Source organism: Nicotiana tomentosiformis, chromosome 2 (assembly GCF_000390325.3).
Source record: "Nicotiana tomentosiformis chromosome 2, ASM39032v3, whole genome shotgun sequence".
In the NCBI taxonomy this organism is placed as follows: domain Eukaryota; kingdom Viridiplantae; phylum Streptophyta; class Magnoliopsida; order Solanales; family Solanaceae; genus Nicotiana; species Nicotiana tomentosiformis.
Window position 1 is genome coordinate 119,758,270 of NC_090813.1, and position 18,416 is coordinate 119,776,685.

At 37.8% G+C, this 18,416-nt stretch overlaps 1 long non-coding RNA gene across 1 annotated transcript; it reads right to left on the minus strand.

Moving 5' to 3' along the window:
* Positions 1-16,949: 16,949 nt before the first annotated feature.
* LOC117281225 (uncharacterized) lies at positions 16,950-17,921 on the minus strand. The gene is made up of 2 exons (XR_004511844.2): positions 17,597-17,921; positions 16,950-17,387 (listed from the first exon to the last, which is right to left on the minus strand). It is a non-coding gene; the product is annotated as an uncharacterized lncRNA (long non-coding RNA).
* Between the last annotated feature and the right edge of the window lie 495 nt (positions 17,922-18,416).

Sequence of the window (18,416 nt, forward strand, 5' to 3'; positions counted from 1 at the left end):
CCTCGAGTACTTGCACAAATGAAACTCGAAGATAAGATAATACCGCGTTGCATCATGCTAACTGGTTTAACAATGCACTTGAGAGGACTTCAGACGAAATCACACTCCATGTTCTGGCCGGTGGCGTCACTTTGGAAACCACGCTCCACATCATGGACCAAGACACACCGTACAACGCCATAATAGGGCGACCATGGATACACACCATGAGGGCCATCCCCTCCAGCTTATACCAGGTCATCAAATTCCCGACTCCCTGTGGGATATTAAGCATACAAAGGGAACAACGCACATCCCAAAAATGCTACCACATCGCCCTAGACTACACGACCACTCAACAAGCGAAGGACCAAGGAGAAGAGGCATAGCAATCAGCAGGGTCGAGGTTGATATGTGATGATAGCGAAGACGTCATCAGAGACCCCGAAATGGTCGAAGCTGCGGAATCAACCATAGAAGACATCGACCCCGTTCAATTAGACACCAATGATCACAGCAAGAAAGCTTACATCTGTTGCAAACTTCAGGAACTAGGTAAATTCTGTCAGTTCTTAACTACTAACACAGATTTGTTTGCTTTAAGTCATGCAGATATGTTGGGTATCCCGAAGGAAATCGCCACGCATAAATTGAATGTCGACCCATTCCACCCCCCGGTGAGGCAGGTCAGGCATAAATTCAACCCCGCGATTAATGATGTGGTACGAGAAGATGTGGAGAAACTACTGGAAAATGGCTCCATCAGGATGTCGAAGTATCACTAATGGGTCGCCAACGTGGTGACGGTGAAAAAAAAGAATGGGAAATGGCGGATGTGCGAGGATTTCATAGATTTGCAAAGCATACCCAAAGGATTCGTTCCCATTACCCCATATCGACCAACACATCGACTCAACGACCGGGCATGAACTACTGAGCTTCTTGGATGCCTATTCAGGCTACAATAAAATCCTTATGGAAGAAGAAAATCTGGAGAAAAACACATTCATCACTCACCGGGGGACGTACTGCTACAAGGTTGGTGACGAGGATATTCAATGAGAACGAATGTTCGGGCAGAAAAACGAAGGAGCAACTTACCAAAGGTTGGATGTTCAAACACTAGCTCGGCAAAACAATGGAAGTCTACATAGACGACATGCTAGTCAAGTCCAAAAGGAAAGAGGATCACATCGACCATCTGAGAAAAACCTTTGACATACTCAGACGATACAGAATGAAACGGAACCCCCAAAAATTCTCGTTTGGTGTGGCCTCAGGGAAATTTATGGGCTTCTTGGTATCACGTCGAGGAATCGAGGTCAATCCTGATTAAACCAAAACCATTAAGGGGATACCAAAACACTTAACCACAAAAAAACAGGTTCAGAGGTTGACAGGCCGTATCGTCGCCCTTTCGAGATTTATCTCATGATCATCAGACAGGTGTCATAGATTCTTCGGCGTATTAAAAAAGGATAACAACCTCAAATGGACTTATGAGTGTGTCCAGGCCCTGAAGGAGTTGAAAGCGTACATGTTATCACCACCACTGCTTTCAAAGCCGGAGTCAGGGGAACTTCTCCTCGTTTACCTCGATGTATCTGAAGTAGCTGTAAGCGCATTCATGGTTCGAAAAGATAAAGGTACACAGTCTCCCATCTATTACATTAGCAAAACATTAATCGATGCCGAGACGAGGTACCCTCACCACGAAAAATTGGCCCTGGCCTTAGTCGTAGCTTCACGAAAGCTTAGACCATATTTCTAGTGCCACCCCATCTCGGTCGTCACGACTTTCCCCCTAAGGAGCATCTTACATAAAACCGAGTTGTCAGGAAGGTTGGCCAAATGGTCCATCTGTAAGGACCCGTAAAAATTTTAACCAAAATACTCGGGGTTTCGTGGTGCCAAGATAGATTCCTGCGTTTCGGACTTTTTGGATTGAACAGTACCCTACAGACTGAGAGGAAAATGTTTCGCAGAAGAACGCATTTCTGCAGCCCATTATGCGGCCGCATAATCATTCTGCGGACCGCATAATGGCCGCAGAGTGAAGCAGTAAGTTTGGCCAATTTGAGGTCAGTTTTGCGGTCGATTATGCGACTGCATAATCGATATGCGGATCGCATAATTGATATGCGAACCGCATATCGGTCGCATAATTTCTCTTGGGTTTCTGCGGAGGGAGTTCTGCGGTGTATTATGCGACCGCAGAACAAGTATGCAGACCGCATATTGGTTGCATACCTGAGCCGAAAGTTTAGGCCCTTGAGGGCCATTTCTGCGGTCACTTTGTGGACCGCATAACCATTCTGCGGTCGCATATGCGACCGCAGACCTGTATCGGGGCACCATTTTTCTTAATTTAAAACCCGACCCCTATTCCGTTAAAACACCCCTTAGGTCTATTTTGAGCTCATTTTCTGATACTTCTAGAGTGTGAGAGAGGGTTCAAGAGGGAGGGCCTAAGTTTTCATCAAATTGATCTTCAATCATCACTCAAAGCCTTGGAAATATTCAAGTAGAGCACCAAAATTCTTCACCATAAAAGGTAAGGCTTCATCACCCCAGCTCTAAATTTCAAACATAGCTATAATTGGGTACTAGGGTAATACTTCATGAGTATGAGGGTAGTTTATCTTGCATGCATGTGTGATAAAGAGTGTGGGGAAAGAAAGTGAGTTAGAGCCATGAACGTTTTCCTAATTCTGGGTTCAATTTGTATATTGCTAAAATAGATTGAGGTTGTTAAGGGTTCCGGATTATTGTAGAGTCCAAAGAAGCGAAATTGAGGTATGTATGGCTAACTCTATTCTTCTTAGAATCAAACTCCTGGTGTCCGAATAATTGGTGTAAGTTCTAACTTGATTATACTAGAATCATTTGCCTTAGTGTGTTTGATTGAAAGATTCATGTTCCCTAATTATTTTAGATGGTTACCATGTCATCATGCTATTTGAGAACGTAATTATGATTTTCCAAGCTCCTTCCCTTGTGTGTGAAATGCCTTATGTGATGGTACTTATCGACATGAATGATGATGTTATTCGAACAAATAAAAAAAAGAAAAGACTTGAATTGTAAAATGTGCCCAAGTGCCAAGAACTACTTAATAAATGAGGTTGTTTGTGCCATGTAATGGAGATGGGAAAGAAATGTGAATTGAGTGGACAATTGAAAGAGGTTATGTCTCAAGTGAGATGGCTTAGCCGATCGGGTCGAGATCGGACGCTATGTTGTACACATGGTGGCATTTGTATTGGAATTATTGAATTACATTGTGGATATGGATATGTCTCACTTGAGATGGCTTAGCCGGTCGGGCCAAGACCGAACTCCGTGTAAAAACACGGTGGCATTGTGAGTTGTGGCTTTGGCACTAAAGATTATTAATCTAAGAAGATGGAAAGATTGAATTGGAAACTATGTAATCCTTACTCGGTGTTTTATTTGTATTTCTATGAAGTACTTATTGATTATTATGACTGCCTTCTCTTTGTTTCACTGTTTATTCTACTAAGATTGGTGTTTGCCTTACATACTAGTACTATTCGACAGTACTAACGTCCCTTTTGCCGGGGGCGCTACATCTTTGAATGGATGTAGGTGGCTCCATCGCAGATAGTGCCGATCGCAGATAGTCGTGCTCTCTTTCTCTCCTCACAGCAGTATTGGTGAGCCCCTTTTCTCCCAAGGGTCATGTAGTCCTTCTTTTGTATAAGTTTTCACATTTTGAGGTATAGCTGAGGCCTTGCCGGCATTGTCATGTTGCTCTTTTATATCCTTAGAGGCTCCGTAGACGTTTTTGTGGGTCATGTATGTATATTGGGGCTGTCGTTGGACCGAGTTGTATTTTGGAAACTCAACTATGGCATAATGTATATAAGGAAAACGAACTAGCAATGTTTATATATTTATATAATTGATATCTCCCCGGTTTTACAAATGGTGATGCGATCCCTTTTGGGTTATGAATGGGTTGGGTAGGAAAAGTTTAATAGGCTTGCTCGACCGGGTTCACTCGGTTGAGCGCCGGTCGCGCTCCCCGAGGTTAGGGCATGACACCATCGAACTGAGCGAGCACTATATCACATATCAACCGCGAACGACAATAAAGTCGTAATTTCTTAGTGACTTCGCCGCCGTCTTCAGCGCAAAAGTAATGCCCGAATTTGAAAGAGAAGCTGCCCACGCTTCTCTCCAAACACAGGACCTCTGGGTGCTGCACATCGACGGCGCGTCTAACGCATCAAGGTCCGGACTGGGACTCGTACTCGAAGTCCCAACTGGCAAAGTGATTCGCCAGTCCATAAGATGGCCAAATATGACTAACAACGAGGCCGAGTATGAGGTTGTCATTGCAGGGTTAAGGCTGGCACTCAAGTATGGAGCAAAACGGTTAAGACTACGATGCGATTCCCAACTCGTAGTCAACCAAGTCACAGGGACTTTCCAAATCAAGGAGCAAATGTTACAGAAATATCAAACCAAAATCTGCAAGTTGCTGTCCGAGTTCGATGAATGTCAACTCGACCAGATCCTACAAGCACAGAACGCTGAGGCGGACGGCCTTGCCAAACTAGTCGTAGCCACCAAAAACTTTGCAGATGGATACAAAAGTGTAGTCCACCTTCTCAACTCATCGATAGACCAAATCGAGGTAAGAACCATAAACCTGACTTGGGACTGGCGCAATCGTATTGTTACATACTTGCATGACGGCGTACTCCCATGTGATAAAAAAAGAGACCAAGAAACTGAGAATGCAAGCATCCAGGTACAACATCATCCACAACGACCTGCATACGAGAACGTACGGTGGCCCTCTGGCGAAATGCTTGGGCCCAAATCAGATGTCGCGCATCCTCGAAGAGGTCCACGAAGGCCATTGTGGAGCTCATTCCGACAATCGGGCTTTAGTCAGATGCCTCAAACGAGCAGGGTATTACTGGCCCACCATGAAAAAAAGGGCGTGGACTTCGTGAGAAAATGTGAGCAATGCCAAAAGCACACCTCAATGATTCACCAAGCAGGCAAACACATCCACTCGGTCACCTCGCCTTGGCCATTCATCAAATGGGGGATAGACATCGTGGTCCCCCTCCCAGCAGGGCGAGGTAACATACGATTCCTTATATTTTTAACTGACTATTTCTCTAAGTGAGTGGAAGCAGGAGCGTTCGCCAAAATATGTGAACATGAAGTGATCACCTTTATGTGGAAAAACATCATATGCCGTTTCGGCCTCCCCAAATAGATCAATTGCGATAACGGACCCCAATTTATGGGGGAAAAGGTCCCTAAAGTTTTTGAGAAGTGGCGCATCAAAAGAATACTTTCGACACCATACCACCCCGCGGGCAACGGGAAAGCGGAGTGATCCAACAATTCGATACCGAACATCATGAAGAAGAAACTCGAAGACTCCAAGGGACAATGGCCGAAAATATTACCAGATGTATTGTGGGCCTACCGAACAATGCCAAAGACAAGCACACGAGAGATGCCCTACTCTTTATTCTATGGGACTGATGCAGTAACACCGATCGAGGTCAGAGAGACCAGTATGAGATACTAACACAAGAGCGGATCAAAGAACAATGAAAGCAGAAGGCAGGAACTCGATGAGGTCGAAGAACGAAGAGACATGGCCTACATAAGAATGATTGCCCAAAAAACAACAAGCAGAACGCTACTAAAACAAGAAGGCAAAGGTCAGGCCGCTCAAAGTCAGGGACTACGTGCTTAAAGCTAAAACACAAGCAAGCACAAATGCACGGGAAGGCAAACTAGGGATAAATTGGGACGGCCCGTATAAAATCACAGCAACATCGAACAAAGGGTCATTCCAACTAGAAACAATGGGAGGAAAGCTACTACCAAACAACTGAAATATTACCCATCTCAAGTACTTTAACTTATAAGAGATAAAGCGTCCCCCAAGTCGTAATCTTTTTCCCTCACTTGAGTTTTGTCCCAAATTGAGTTTTCTCAAGGAGGGTTTTAATGAGGCGACGAAGGGGACACTTCAAGTTGAAGTACGCAAAGATGAAGGCACATGACGGTGAGTTCATTGCCCGGCCTCTCAAGCCTTCTCCAGGTCGACCAATGAAGAGACTAGATAGACTGGGACTGGGACTGAAATACTAGCAAACGCATGAAAATTTGTAAATTTCTCCAAGTGTATGAACAAAGCAACAATGCATGAAATTTATTCCTATTTCACCAAATGCACAACCAAGGCAACAATGCTTAAGGTTTACGATGTCGACAAACTCCGCACCTAGAAACATATCTTTCTAAACGTAGGTTATGTTCAACCTTGTTCGAATTAACACCTACTGGCCCTCAGCCACAATTAAACGTAGGTTATGTTCAACCTTGCTCGAACTAACACCTACAGGCCCTCAGCCACAATTAAACGTAGGTTAGGTTCGACCTTGCTCGAACTAACACCTACTAGCCTTCAGCCATAATTAAACGTAGGTTATGTTCGACCTTGCTCGAACTAACACATGCTGGCCCTAGACCATAATTAAATGTAAGTTATGTTGAACTTTGCTCGAACTAACGCCTACTGGCCCTCGACCATAATTAAACGTAGGTTATGTTCGACCTTACTCGAACTACCACCTACTGGCCCTCTGACATAATTAAACATAGGTTATGTTTGACCTTGTTTGAACTACCACCTACCGGCCCTCGGCTATAATTAAACGTAAGTTATGTTCGACGTTGTTCGAACTAACACCTATTGGCCCTCGTCCATAGTTAAACATGTGTTATGTTCGACCTTGTCTGAACTAACTCCTACTGATACTTGACGATGATTAAACTTAGGATATGTTCGACCTTATTCGAACTAAGTGATTACAGCAAAAAAATACAAGTACGAACCACAAGAAGAAAATCAGATGCAAATAACAAAGTTGGCATTTCATACTTAGAACATCTTTACAAAAGCTCATGAAGATGCCACCATCTACACACAAAGATATACAGAAAAGACAAAATAGAAAACTACTTGCCACCGCCTTCATCACCTGCAACATCTTCGCCGAGTTGTCCTTCAACTACGTCACCCTCTCGACCTTCAACACCCTCGCCATCGCCGCCTTCGCCCTCAGGATACGCAGCATCATACCATGCGTTTTGCTCAAGCCGATCTATATCTTCATCTCCCTCGCCCTCGTCGGCTTCTAGCATAGCAGGATCATACCCGCAAGCGACTGGAGCTTCACGACCCTTGACACGAGCATCTTCAAGGGCAGCCTCAAAGACAGATCCCGCCGCATGTAGATCTCAGAACACATCCAACTGGGCCTCGGCATGAATCCATTCCTCGTATAATTCTCGAGGAACATTAGGAAAGTCTAAAGCATGAGAAGAGGAAGGTCACGTTAGTAAATGGGCCTTCTCAGCCTCAAGGGCAGCAACTCGGTCGTAGAGGTCAGAATTCTCTTTCTCCAACTCTCCGATCCTCTCATCAAGCCGCTACTATTTTAACCTCGTCGTTCTCCCACTCAGAACGGAGGGTCCGAATCACCACATCAAGGGCCTTTGTCTTCCTCAAAGCTCCCGACAGCGCTAACTCCACCCTATCCAGTTTGCTCTGCTTCTCGGTTATCTTGCCATAAAGAACCTCCATCTGTAGGAGACACTCATCCAATTTCCTTATGCCTCTCCGCCATTCGGGTGCATTCGATTTCCAAGATCACGATCTGCAATCACAAAAAGAAAGAGAGTCAAACACGAGAACGCCTATGCTGTCGAGAACAAAGCACTAAAACAAAGACAAAAATTCTGAACAAAGCAGACAAGAAAAAGAAGCCTTAAAAAGTTTACCCTGGGAGCGAGGCTGGCTATACTCCTCGATAAGGTGGCGTCATCTAACTCCGTAAGGGTTTCACCATCGACGTCGAAACAAAGGCAACCAAGGGCAGGGACCATGTTCTCTGTGTTTTTTAGCAGGTCACGATGGTCCGCGTAGACTCCTCCAGTCTCACTTCGAGGTGAGTAAATCCCTCTTCCACCATCCTCAGCACTGCAGCGTCAAGGTCTGAGTCTGTCTCGTAGCTATCCTCGGCCTTGCCTTTATCTCTCCCATTAGTCGGCGAAGGAGCACCGTCAAGTGGTCATGAAGTCGATGGCCCCTCTTGCCACAAAGTATCATAGACCCTTGCAGACGGCCCTTTAGTTTATGTCGTCGCAAAAGGAAGGGATACGCCCCCTACGGCCTCAGCCAATATCGGGACCTTAGACGCCAGCCTGACGTCGTCATCAAGTACTATGGTCGCCGTCTCGCGGATGATAAAATCATCCATCACTGAGTCTACAGCCCGAGCAACCCCATCACCAACATCCACTGACCTTTTCTTGCAGGGTACCAAATTCCCATCGCTCGACGACGATTCATCCTCATCGTCCACAAGACGCAATAAGGGTGAAGCCGGAAGCTCCGCTGTCAAAATATTTGCAGGCGAAGAAGAAATCGATGCTGAGGCAGCGGTATACAGGGCCGAAGACCGAGCAGGCCTAGCCGCGATCGAGGAAGGAACAAAAATAGAGGAGCGAGTAGGCCTAGCCACAGTCGTAGGAAATATATACACTGATGGGAGGCAGGTTTCCACTTACGGAATACATGAGGGGGAGCTTTCGGCCTCCTAAAAGATCCTTGGGATGGAAAAGAAAGAATTGAAAAAGGTAATCACTACCAGTAAAAGCAAACTATAAGAAATAAGCGACTAAGAGATTAAAACAAAATAGAGAAAAATAGACGAGCTCACCGGTCAAGGAAGGGGCAGGCCCAAACTTCTTAAAAAAAGTCGGCCACTCGCGAATCCTTATGATGTGAGGGAGAACCTGGCCAACCCAATCAGAAATATCCCCGACCAAAGGAGGGAGCGTAGTCTTGGCTGCATATACTAAGAAATGGGTCAGTCGAGGTCGACCTGAAAATAGCGAGGTTTGTGGTCGAGATGTCAACAACGGGCGAGTTCGAACACCATTTGCATAGTTGTAACGACTAGTTTTCAAAATAGGATATTAAAGAAAATATTTTGGTGGATATTCTCTGCATTTGTACTATTATAGTGTGTTAGGGGTATGTCTCGTATATATAGAAAAAGAGACAGTGATGAGGGCATGTGACATTAATTTGATAAGAACAGACTTTTGAGAAAATATTCTCTCTCTTTTATAAATATATAAACACTACCTTTTCATCAAAATTCTTATTCATATTATTTCACATTTTTTCATTAGATCCGAGAATAATTTGAACATTCGAGGATTTTATCTTTCATTCATCATTCTCAGGAGGGACAATTATCTAGTTCATCCTTTATTGGGTGAATCACTTTTCATATTTACTTAAATGTCATTTAATATTATTTATTGTTAGTTCTCCCCACATTATTGCTCACACTTTTCAGAACAATCAATGCATGTTATAATCAACACATTTTCAGATATGTCTAATGTTACTCGCGTTTTTTGAACTCACATATAGAAATATTATTTTTAATTAGGTTTAACCTATTATTATACAAACTCAACTATTTTAGCCCAAATTCATATTTTTTTTGTCAAACACCTTCTACAGAAAATTATTATATTTATAAGTCAAATATTATTTTTATATGCACATATACATGAATATAGATATATGTTTATATCGAACATACTTAATGATATTATATTCTTAGTTTTGCCACTGCATTACGGCTAGAAGTGAAGGAAAGTATGGAAATTTTATACAAATATTGGGACGCTAATTCAACAATATTACTTCATGACAAAGGTGGGAAACCAATGACATACATAACTTTAACTATTAGATTATGTGTAATCCTTCACAGTAATCTCTTACACGCATCTTTTTGTTGTTAAGCTCATATAAGATGTTAAAACTCATGCCAACCACGCCTGGATTGTTTGTTGAAAGTGTAAAATTATAATCCCCTTCATCAAATAAAGTCAAAGAAGTAAACATTTGTTATGAAATAAAAGCAATTTAGTAAAACATGAACAAGAAATAGAGATAGAGAGAAGGAAAAGATTTTCTTCTTCAATTATGTGTTTCTTCCTATCTATTATAAGGCCTTTATATAGGCATAAAAAGTGAAGAAAAATATGTCATTGAATATGTCATTAAGCATAGAAATATATCATTAAACATTTGAGAAGATCATGGAGGAAGAGTAGACATCCACCCTAGGTCCATAATTTGATTTTTTTTTATAACACTCCCCCTTGGATGTCCATAGATAATGTGCCTCGTTAAAACCTTATTAGAAAAAAAAAACCTATGGGAAAAAAATCCTAGTGAAGGAAAAAGAATATACATGTCTAGAAATACGCCTTTTAGTTGCCTCGTTAAAAACCTTCAAGGAAAATCCAGTGGGACAAAACCTTGTAATGGAAAAAGAGTACTACGCATATTAATTTCCCCTGATGAGAGCATCAATTCACATCTTGAGCCTTCACATCCCAATCTTGTACACTAGTTTCTTGAAGGTTGACGTCGGTAGAGATTTGGTGAACAAATCAGCCATGTTATCAATTGAACGAATCTGTTGCATATTGATATCATCATTCTTTTGAAGATCATGTGTGAAAAATAACTTTGGTGAAATGTGCTTTGTCCCTATCTCCTTTTATGAATCCTCCCTTCAATTGGGCTATGTATGCTGCATTGTCTTCATATAAATTGTGGGTAGTTTTTCACACTTCAAACCACATTTGTCTCTAATAAAATGTATTATAGACCTCAACCATACCCATTATCAGCTTGCTTCATGAATAATAATTATCTCAGCATGATTAGATGAAATAGCCACGATTAATTGCTTAGTCGATCGCCAAGATATGGCAGTGCCTCCACATGTAAACACATAGCCTGTTTGAGATCAAGCCTTGTGTGGGTCGGATAAATACCCATCATCGGTATAACCAACAAGATCGAGATTGCAATCATTACCATAAAATAAGCCCATATTAGTAGTCTCTTTTAGATTCCGCAATATGTATTTGATTCCATTCAAATGTCTCCTTGTAGGAGCAGAGCTATATCTTGCTAAGACATTAACTGAAAAAGTTATGTCAGGCCTTATAGTGTTAACAAGATATATTAGTGCACCAATTGCACTGAGATATGGTACTTCAGGACCAAGAGACTCTTCATTATTTTCATGAGGTCGGAATGAATCTTTATTTATATCAAGTGATCTCACAACCATCGGGATACTCAATGGATGTGCTTTATCCATATAGAATCGCTTTAAAATCTTTTTAGTGTATGCTGATTGATGGACAAAAATTTCATCTTTCATATACTCAATTTGTAGACTAAGACAGAAATTTGTCTTTCCAAGATCTTTCATTTCAAATTCTTTCTTTAAACAGTCTACTACTTTAGGAAGCTCCCCAGGAGTTCTAATGATATTTAAATCATCAATATACACGGTGATTATAACAAATTCAGATCCAAGTCTTTTTTATAAAGACACAAGGACAAATTGAATCATTCTTGTACCCTTCTTTCAACAGGTACTCACACATGCGATTATACCACATGCGCCCTGATTGTTTCAATCCGTATAAGAATTTTTGAAGCTTTATTTAATAAATTTCTTGGAAACATTATATTCTTCAGAACAATTTAAATCCTTCAATGATTTCCATTATACGCATATCAAGTTTTTCATGTATTGCTAGATTAAAACCTTAAATGACTACATCCACCACAAGAGAACATGTCTCCATATAATCAATATGAGGGTATTTACTAATTTTTTTGTGCCACAAGTTGTCTTTATGTCTATCGACTTGAACTTTTCGTGCAAAAACACATTTATACCTCCATTGGCTTTATTCTTTTAGCTGTTGGGACTATCCATCCAACTTCACATTTTTCAGGTGAAGTCAATTTTTACTGCGTATTTTTCATTTGGCCAATCATTTATCTGTCCAAATTTCATGATAGATTTGAGCTCAAGATCCTCGTCAATATTAATAATATTGAGTGCTACATTATATTAACAATATCGTCGACGATCATTTTATATCGATTCTATTATTACCCAATAAATACATAACTTATTAAGATCTCTTTAACTCATTATTTTGAGATACCTGAGCCTCTTCCACGAGGTCTTATGAAGTGTTATGTCATGGTGCTCTTCTAGAGCACTTGCTTCCTTATTATGACCATCTTGAACATTTGCTCCTCTCCTTCTTCAAGGAGTTTTATCTTTGGAACCGATTAATCTATTATGCTTCATGCATGCCATAGACTCTATTCATTATGAACTTCATTTTATTTGGAGCATTAGCAGCTGAATATGACATTTAGTTTTGGGTCATCAAATACGCATGGCAATATTTTGTAAATGAATTATCACTTGAACTTCAAGTTCACATTTTTTCGTACGAGGATCTAGATGTACTCATAATAATTTATTACATGCATTATTTTTTTCCACTGCCCGTTTTCTCCCTCTATTGTTGGGATCACCAACACATATCCCTAGCCTTATTTGAAGATCCATCTTTGTGCATTGTGGTGGAACAATTAAATTATATAGCACATTCATATTTATAGATGGAAATTATTTGGTTCCTGACCCTGAACCAATTGTGATAGGGAGAATTTATCATAACTTGGCTAGATGCATACAAGTGCTGCTGTATATTAAATAATACATCACATACCAAATTATATTAAATAATACATCACATACCAAATTTTATTTTGGCAGTTTTGTTCTCATAACCAATGGTTTAGCTATAATTGGAGGCATACAATTTCTGCTAAACCAACTTGGATTTAAACCAGTATTATCAAGATAAATAATCATAATTTATATTTTGGAACTGTGCTTTAATAATTTGAGCAATCAATCTTGCAAAAGCCAAACTGCAATTTGATAACAAATGCACATGTGACCATAGAATAGATGCATCCATTAAAATCATATAATAGTAAATGGTCCACATGGCAGGTGACTGGGCCCATATATTTATCACCTTTTATTAGTTTGAGAAATCAAAGGATTCAATCTCAACCTTAACTGGTATATCATTAGAACAAGCAGCACAAGAGAATTCTTGAAGAATCTTATGTTTCTTCAATATACGTCAATGTAATTCTCAATTAATTTTTAGCATCATAATTGAACCGAGATGGTCAACCGGTCATGCCAACTAATATTTGTTTCAGTAAACCTCTAGTTTACTTGTGACATATGATTCCATCATCATGCTTATATTTGTGTAGTACAAATAGAAAGAAAATCGGGTAATCTTTCATATTTACCCGTTATGATTATAGAAATATGAAAATATAAAAATATTCCTTTTATTTATAGTCTCAATATGCCAACCACTTTGACTTATACATTTGAAATTCAAAAAGTTTCTTTTGAAACTTTACAATATCAATATCGTGAATAATTTTATTCATCCGGGTAGTAACAAATTAATTTTTCCGGAGCTCTTAACAACTTTTGTACTACAAGATCTTTTATCACACAAACCTCCCTTAGAGGTGAGTTGTATGGTATTCAACCAATCATACATTGCATGTCTTTATTCATTACTTTTATCACATATTGCAACATTCACCTTTAGGAATGGGTCTGGATTCTCAATGCTTATCACAAGTCACATTCTCTTCAATGAATGAATCATAATCAGCGACGTGCTTTATTATTTTTCATACCAATTTGATGGTAAACACTGCTTTCACACTTTGAAGGACTATTTTGAGAACCCTTATTGTTCTCCTTTTATAATCATAATGATTATTATTATTATTTTGATCTTTGGAACGCCCACGTTCATTGTTCAACCACTTGTCTTCATTTAGACTTATTATATGCCGCTACCAAATTCACTTCAAGAATGGAGCAAATTAAACGGGACAATCTTCATGTTTTTTCATGAAAAATATATTATTTTTCTTTAGTCATCATTATATCATCAATATGGTACAGTGAGACTCAAACCCAATGTCTTACCAATATAAAGGCATATTAGGCCATAGTGAATTGAGACTCAAACCCAACTCTTATCATCATGGAGCATCAGGACTTGATCCCGATGTCTTACCCTCATGGTGCATTGCGACTTGAACTTATTGAAGTTGATATTATTAATAGCAAAGGACAAAAATAATTTCAAATACAGAGAAAATACTTACTTCTTGAGTTAAACTCTTCATAATGTCATTTGGATATAATTCTCAACAATAGACTTTCGTTTACTCAAATCAGCTAAGTTTTTAGTGTCAAATAAATATATAAAAATACAAAATAATATTAAAAATTCACATGTGATCTTTGCTGCAATAAGCCTACTTTAAGATGAAAGTGATATGACCAGAACATTAAGAAAAATAATGTATAAAATAGAATAATAGTACTACTAGTTACCATGCACTTTTGTGAAAACTAAGTATTATGCTCTCTAGAAAAACAAAGAGATATAGCAGAACCTTTAAGTCAATCAGGGAATAAAAAAAATAGTGGAGAAATCTCTATCTACTACTATATGCTTTCCATATGGAAATGATTCAACATGTTAATTTGATAACAACTATCATCAACGAAAAAGTTGGTGTAGTACGTACTTCTTGTTCTAATATTTTATCTTATTAAAATAAAATAGTTACGATTTTTTTATTTATTATTATATTATATTTGACAATAAACTAATATATAATCACTATACTAGGCATACTAAAATCGTATTATAAGGTAAAATCATAAGCATACATAATAAAGTATAATTTTAATTTTGTAGATTATTTAGTCTACCGCATGCCACCTATTATTTAGTTCATGAAAATTTAACAATACTATATTCATGAACAAGATGCTCAAGTTTATATTATGATGAAATATCACAACGAAACAAAAATGAAAGAACCAACATTCATTCGGCGGAATATACTTATATGTATATCTGATATCAAAATCTAAAAGAATTGTTAAGCTTGATAATTTCGACAAATAGATCATCGAGGTATACCTTACCAGAAGTGAAATTTAACCTTGAGGTTAGAGACTTCGTGCTGATAACGTGTTATGAAATAAAAACAATTTAGTAAAACATGAACAAGAAATAGAGATAGAGAGAAGGAAGAGATTTTCTTCTTCAATTATGTGTTTCTTCCTATCTATTACAAGGCCTTTATATAGGCATGAAAAGTGAAGAAAAATATGTCATTGAATATGTCATTAAGCATAGAAACATGTCATTAAGCATAGAAACATGTCATTAAGCATTTGAGAAGATCATGGAGGAAGATTAGACATCCATCATAATTTGATTTTTCTTATAACAACATTAATATTTTCATATACAATAATACAATATTGTTTGTATTTTTCTATTTTCAAAAAGTTTGCCTTAAAATTCCCATTCTTTCCTTCTATATCTTTTTTGGCAATGGCCTTACACTGAGTTACTCGAAGCCTAGAGGACAATTTTGGAAAGTAATTTTTTTTAACATATAGGGCCCTTTTTGTATGAAGACTCTGTCATTGACGGTGGGAAGTACAATTAATTTTGAGGGGGTCCAGTTTACGACAATAGGGGATTTGGATTACCTGAATTTTTACTATTTAATAAATGATTATCTCTTTGTTTCTCTTGTAACTTATAGACCTTTTAGGGTGCAGTCTAAAAATATTCCTTTTGAAAAAATTAAAAATCATATGAGAAAATGTTAGAGATGGTCTAATTGCAGATGTTAGACGATAATCTAATGTTTTATTGGTAAGGTGGAGAAAAGTATGAGCATAAATTAATGTCAGTCTAATATATATTATATTAAAAACACGAAAACCCTAATCGAAATGTCGTTCGCCTTATTTATCCTTTTAAAATAGTGTTCACACTAGACAAAATAGTCATTTGATTATTTTCCTAATATTTTGAAATAATTATTTAATTATTTTTCTAATATTTTGGAATATTTAATTAAGCATGTTTCTGTTATTTAAGACTTTACAGTCAGATAAATTTCAGTTGTTAAATCTCTCCTAAAATTTCGGGATTTAACATCAAAATTTTACTTATATAAATCTTCTCATTGTTTTAATTGTGTATAACAATATAAAATATTTCAAAGAGAATCTCATAATGAATAAATTTCTTCCGAAAAAGCATTCTAGGTTTGGCACGTCAGGTATGCATAGTGTTCAACTTATGTTAAAAGGTTATCGTTTCTACAAATTTGCCGTCTAATGCTTATTCTCGTTGCCATATAAAAATTGTTTTATTGTTAAAAGCATGTATACTATTATTTAGAAAATTAATTTTAATATTCTTTGCGATCTTTCATTACCATAAGTAATAACCACAATTCTTGATAACACATATTCATATTCAGACCAACCAAAAAAAAAATCTTTTTTGCTTACAAATAAACAAACGCACACATGAGAAACTAAGATGCACTATAAAAAATTTGATTTCTGCAATTTAGTAGTAATACAAGATATAAATTAATGACAAAAGATAAATTGGTAGCGCAAGAAAAGACTATGCAATGGGTAATTTAAGATGTAACTTACAATTGGCAATCTAAGATATGACATGCAATCTAATTTTTTTGATATTAATTCATGCTATTATTTTTCTTATATATTTATATTTTTAACATTATCAATTGGTACACGTTTGCATTTATTCCAAATGACAACTCCCTATATATTTTATATTAAATTATTTGTTATACAATATTGAGTTAATATTAATCATTTTAGACTTTACATTATCCATTAGTATCAATAACGCCAACCTCTTCATTCCAATTTATTACTCAAACATAATTTCTAATAATATTTATGTGACTTTTATAAACAATTTATTCACTGGAGCTAAAGTACGCGCGAGGCGCGTATCATAAGACTAGTTTGTCTAAAAGACTATATTCTCAAAGGGTTATATTGTGCAACTTATAAAAATAAGGATTAAAATTAAAAAAATAATTAACCTAAATAGCTCCTCATCCAACTACTTACAGAAAAAATTATCACTGAATATAAATAATATATATAATTAAGGCGGAATACATATACGATTACTTAAACTTGTCCTTTGTGACTTAGCTACCTCAAGTGAGGCTTCTACGTATTAAATACTTCAACTTTACTCAAAATGTGTCTATCAAACGCACAAGAGTGACATGGCAGAAAAGGTGCATTCCACTTCTCTTAGGGGTGAGACAAGCTCAAATTTCCAATTTTTCTTTTTTCCTTTTAATTTTTAAAACTATTTTTATAGAACCACCATATACACCATCACATCGCCACTGGTCCGCCATCGCAGTCCACCAAAAATCCTGCCACCGTTATTGTTTCATCTTCTCCCATCTTCCATTTTTCCATTTGATACTGGCCCAAGTTGAGATTTTCAGTAATTACTAACTAATTTTCAGGAAGAACAAGATAAAAAATGAAACAAAAACATACCGAATTAGCAACTAACAACTTGAATCTACCCAAATCAAGAAATACTCATCAAGTTTTTCGAAAAATTGTCTTAACGAGATATAACAAGATTTTTCTTATGATAAGAATCCACTAATAAAAATAATATATACCAAGAATGTAAACCCGATATCTTTGCCAAAAAATTACTTCCGGTCGGATCCGATTACTTCTCTGTCACTCTCGGTAAAGGAAACTATAAAAGGATGGACATAAGAGCTAAGAGATATGGCTGAGCCTTGGTTGAAGTCGATAGAGGAGGAGATGAATTGGTGAGAAGATGGATGTTGAAAAAGTGGTGACCGAATTTCGGCCAGTGGTCGCCGACGACGGATCTAACAAAAGAGAAGAGAGCAAGTAACCAAAATGTAATCTTTTCCTAAAACTACACCCCCAGCCGTGTCTGCCTACTTCTACAGTTAGGTTAAGAAGAAAGGTTTGTGGGGTTTTGTTTGGGGGGGGGGGGGGGACGGCGCAGGGGAGGGGCTTTATCTCTTAAAACAAATTTCTTTTTTTTAAAGGATTTTTCATTAACTTAAGTCAAAAGCTACGTGGCTTCTTTTTATTCGTTAAGTTCTGCCATGTCAGTATTTGTGAAATACACACATCATATTTGTTTTACTGATTAATTTTTTGGGTTTGATAGACATATATTGACTGAAGTTGAAGTATCTAATAGATACAAGCTTCACTTAATGTAGCTAAATGACAATATTGGATAAGTTTAAGTAGTGTTATATGTATCCCGTCTATAATTAATATATAATATACGTGTAATCTTATATAATTATTACATAATTTTTATATTGACTAGAAAAGATAAATGATAAATCCTATGGACTATTTGTTTAAAGATTTCAAAACTAGATGGTGACCTAAAAAGTGGATATTTGCGTAAATCAGCCTCGGGTTACATGATATGAGAGAGTGCCT